Raw genomic sequence first — 4,650 nt, forward strand, 5'->3', positions numbered from 1 at the left:
TCCCCCGATGGAGACGCGGCGAGCGGCGGCCGGAGAGGTCTCGCCTTGAGGGGAGGGGGGGTCCGGCCAAAACGCAGTCGGCGGGGCGAGTTTAATTGGATTTAATTTTGGTTCCTCCACCCCCCCCCTCCCCGCCGCCCACCTTCCCCACCTTCAGCAGGTCCGGCCGCCGCTTCCAGCCCCCCAGCAAGAAGTCCTGGTCCCCGCGGAGGAGAGCTTTAGCTCCCGCTTGGAATTAGCTTCTCCCACCGGGCTCCATCCATCAGCTCAAATCCCCCCCCCCCCTCCTCGACGGTGGGGCCGGGCTGCTTAAAACCCTCGGGCAGTCTCCTCCCCGTCCAACCCCCCCCCGGCCCGGCCAACAGAGCCCCGGGAGATGCGGCTGGGGATGCGGGAGCCCCCCTCGGGGAAGGGGGGGGTAGGGGGGGAGATAAGGAGGTTAGAGCAGGGCCTAAAGCCTTGGGGGGGGAGATGGAGAAGGAGCCCCGGGGGGGGTGGGAGCGGTGGGGAAGGTGAGAGACAGCGAAAGCCCGGGGGCAAAAAAAAAACCCTTTGTCCCGCAGGTACGGGCGGTGCGATCCGCCTCTGATGGTCCCCGGGGGATGGGAACCAGCAGGGAGGGTTTGGGGGGAGGGAAGGGAAGGGGTTTGGGGGGTCTGGGGGGCACCAATTAAATTGGGAAAGGGGAAATGGGAGGGGAAGAAGGAGGGCGGTTTGGGATCCCACCGGCACGCCCCACGCGTGTCCGTGTCCTGCTCACCCCGCGGGGGGGTCCCTAAGGGGGGGTTAAGCGCTGCGCCCCCAATTTCCCGGCTCCGAGGATGCTGGAGGGGCTGGGAGCAAGACCCCTGCGAAGCAGAAACGGCCCTGAGCTCTCCCTCCGTGGGTTTTTAATGCACCCCCCGGGCTCTTTTCACGAGTGGGGGCGCTGGGGGGACCCCATGGGAACGGAGCTTTGGGGTCGGTGTTTCCCAGGGTGGGCACTTCGGGGGCTTCTCCCCCGATGAGCTCCGGGTCCTGGGTTGTAGGGCAGGAGGTTGGGGTTTAGGGTGCGCCGTGGGGCGCGCAGCTCCTTTTGTGGGTTTTGCAGGGGCGAAACCCCCCCAAAAACAGGCGGGGAAGAGGGGAATGGAATCCCCTATCGCCGATTTCTCCGCAGATCACGGAAGGATCCTAGAAAACCGCCTCGCACCCAGGCCAGGGCCGGCCACCGGGGTGGGGGGGGGCGGATTTTGGCCGGAGAACTCACTCTTGGGACTGATTTAGGTTTGAGCAGCAGATTCCCCAGGCTGAACCCCTCGGCCGGGCTGAATTTAGCAGCAGCAGAGATAACCGGGAGATAAGGGCTGATACCCGGCAGGACAGCGGGAGCCGAGGGAAGGGGGAGAAGCCGGAGGCAGAGTCCCGTGGCGCGTTGGGAGCGGGTAAGGATGGCAGCGGGGTGGGGGAAAAATAAAAGGGGGTTTTGGGGTGGATTTGCTTTTCCCCAAAACCCGGGGGACGGAGGGGCCACTGTGCCCGTAACCGGCCCAGGACGGAGCCTTCCCACTGCGGGCTTGGAAAGGGAGCGGGGTCAGGGGCAGGGGAGGGGAAGAAGAGCGAATTCCCCTCCTGTGGGCAATAACCACGATCGGAATAATACCAAAAATCACAGGCAAATCAACCCAAAAGCGAATCTGAGCCCATTTTCAAGCCCCGGGGAAACAATAGGAGGAAGCTCGCGGGGAGAGGCCTGGAGGGAAGGGGCTCGCCAGCAGCCAGGAGCAGGGGACAGAAAGCGCTACCCACCTTGGTGCTGGGGGCAGGGGGCGGCGGGGGGGCCTTTTGGGGGCCTTTTGGGGCCTTTTGGGGCCGTGGGGCAGTGAACCCTCGCTGCGGGGATGGCGGGGGGCTATGGGGTGCCTGGCTCCTGGTCCTGCTCCGCCGGGGAATGGGGTTGCAGAGGGGGCAGCGGGGTTCTGGTTATGCCCCCCCCGTTCACTCCCCCCCACCAGCACCCCAAATAATTTGTTCCCACTGTGGCCAGTCTCCCCAGTCCCACCCGCTGACTGGTTTGCCCACGTCACGTGGAAGTGGGCGGCGATGGGAGGAAAAGAGGTGGTGGTATTGGAAAAAAAAAAAAAAAAAAAAAAAAAAAAAAAGGGGGGGGGGGGGGGGGGGGGGGGGGGGGGTCCGTATCTGTTGCACCATCAGCCGGGCACCAGGTTTCGTTGCCGTGCCAAAAATATAAATTAAAAAAAAGGAATCAAATCCTGAAATGAAGCCCCGGGGCATGCCCACACGGCTGGCCCCACGCTGCAGGCAAAGTCCAGCCCTGCTCCGCGCCTCCCCACGCACCTGGAGGGACACCCGTGGCCCCCCCTTGCTGGTGACAGGGGGGGCACCCAGCACCCCGATCCCATTACCAGCAACCCCATTCCCTGGGGACGTTTTTTGAGCAGGGGCTCTCCGAGCTCCTGCCCCCAAATCCTTCCTGCTCCGAGCAGAGCGAAGTGGTCGCAGCCACCCTGCCTCCCACCCCAGCGTATTTAGGGGTGCCCCCTTCAAAAATAGACCCCCCTCCCCAAATACAGACCCCCCCACCGCCCCCCTGTACACTGCTGCAGGGTCTAAAGGATCCCGGTGCAATGCGGGGCCAGCCCAGCCGGCCACAATTTGGGGTCCCACTGAACCCGGGAGGGTCTGGGGGGCTCTGCCCCCCATTCCCCCCCCCCCCCCGGAATGATGCTCACACCCTTTATAATTCCTAAAAAAATCCGCCCTGGCCATTATTTGCCCCTGATAATCACATGCCAAAGCCCTGAGTTTGCAGAGGGGTTAAGGGCACCTCGGGGGGGGGGGCTCCGGGGTACCCCCAAATTTCGGGGTCTGACCCGGGGGGGGGGGTGGTGGGGAGGCTGGAAGCGGATTTGGGGGCAGGGAAAGCGAAATCCCCTAGAAAATTAAAAATCTCCAATTGAAAGATTTCTCCTCTTTAGGTTTCAATAGTGGGGAAAGAAAAAAAAAAGCAATTTATGGGAGCGGAGCGTGAGCCCCCCCTCCCAGTTGAGCCCCTTATTCCCACGGGGATGGGGGCACGGGGGGCTGCCCCCAAACGGGGGCTGCTTTGGGGCCGGGCTTGGGACATCGGGGCCGGGCGGCCGGAGCCGGGCAGCAGGGCTGTAGGTGCGGGCACCTATAGAAAAGTCCGTACGGGCGCAGAAACACGGGGCGGTGGCAGCGGCCGTGGGCGCTGCGGGGATTTCTTTTAGGACCGCGGTCCTAAAGCGGGGGTTTTGTATCCCCGCTGCGGGCGTGGGGTTAGGCACGTCTGAATAAAATGGTTTCTGCTGCGGTTTTGCACCTCGAAACGCGAATATCGCGTGTGGACGGGACTTAAAGCGTGTTAATATATGGGAATATATAGGGTATGTAGGTGTATGGGGTGTAAAGATGTAAATTCACCGCTTCCTAAATATCCAGGTGTGCGCAGGCATAAAGATGGGCACGGTCTTCAACAGGGGCACGGCGTCGGGCAGGGGAAGGCGGCAGAATTAAATCCCTTTTATTTTTCATTTATTATTTGATTTTTTTTTTTCCCCCAGCAGCTGCGGATCCAGATGTGCCACCATCCCAAGGGACGCGCGTCTCCCTGCAAAACCCACTGGATTTTCTCCACCGAGGTTTTTTTTTTTTTCTTTTTGGCGAAACTTCGTTGAATTTTTTACGGAATCTCATCCCTTTATTAATATATATATATATATATATAATAAGAGGGAGAAGAATTTCAATGAAAAGCGCTTAAAGCCTCCGGAGCTGCCCTGCCGGGAGCAGAGGGGATTTTAGGGACCTGCCTTGGCTTCGCCCCTAAAGTGCTGAGCTCAACCCCGGCGGGATGGATATCTGGGGAGGGGACGGACGCGTTCCTTTTTTAACATTTTTTTTGATAAGAAAACGAAAAAAAAATAAATAAATAAAACCAGAGGTCGGGATGCAGCTGGGTCCCCGCGGCTGCGGCTCTCGGTGGCTGCAGCCGGGACCTGCGTCAGGGTTTTGGGGTCGGGGCTGGGAGGATGGGTTTGGGGGGGGATTTAAGGTTTTAAAAATCTGTGCCGAGAATTGATTTTTTTTTCCCTTACATCACGCACACGAAATGTTTGGGGGAGACGCGAGGCAGGAAGAAAAGTCGTTTTAGCACGGGGGGAGGGAGAACCGGGTAAACCCAGAGCCGAGCACGCAGGGTGCTGGGGTTTGGGATTTTTTTATTTCGGGTGCTGGCTGCGAGCCGGGGGAGGGGAGGGACGGGGGACGGGATCGGGTGGCTCGGGGGGGATGCCCCAAATGGCGGGGGGCAGCCGCGGGCAGAACGGGTCTTGTAGGGCCGGGGAGCTGTGGGTGTAGGGTTGGGGAGCTGTGGGTGTAGGGCTTTTGGTGCTGTGGCTATAGGGGTTGAGGTGCTGAGGCCGTAGGGCTGGGGAGCTGTGGCTATAGGGCTGGGATCTGCGGTTACAGGGCTGGAGAGATGCGACTCTAGGGTTTCTAGGGCTGCGGCTGTAGGGGCTGGGGATCCGCGGCTATAGGGTTTATGGAGCAGCAGCTATACAGGCTGGAGAGCTGTGCTTATAGGGCTGAGATTTTCGGCTCTAGGGCTGCGGATCTGCGGTTGTAGGG

The 4,650-nt window shown here is 60.6% G+C and overlaps 1 long non-coding RNA gene across 2 annotated transcripts; it reads left to right on the forward strand.

The window, feature by feature from the left end:
- The first annotated feature begins 152 nt into the window (after positions 1-152).
- Positions 153-3,726, forward strand: LOC118164850. Of its 2 annotated transcripts, none has more exons than XR_004749703.1 (3): positions 153-563; positions 1,160-1,424; positions 3,585-3,726. It is a non-coding gene; the product is annotated as an uncharacterized LOC118164850 (long non-coding RNA). The 2 variants fall into 2 exon arrangements; XR_004749702.1 differs by having other exon boundaries at positions 3,588-3,726.
- Positions 3,727-4,650: the final 924 nt, after the last annotated feature.

This window comes from Oxyura jamaicensis, chromosome 3, assembly GCF_011077185.1.
Source record: "Oxyura jamaicensis isolate SHBP4307 breed ruddy duck chromosome 3, BPBGC_Ojam_1.0, whole genome shotgun sequence".
In the NCBI taxonomy this organism is placed as follows: Eukaryota; Metazoa; Chordata; class Aves; order Anseriformes; family Anatidae; genus Oxyura; species Oxyura jamaicensis.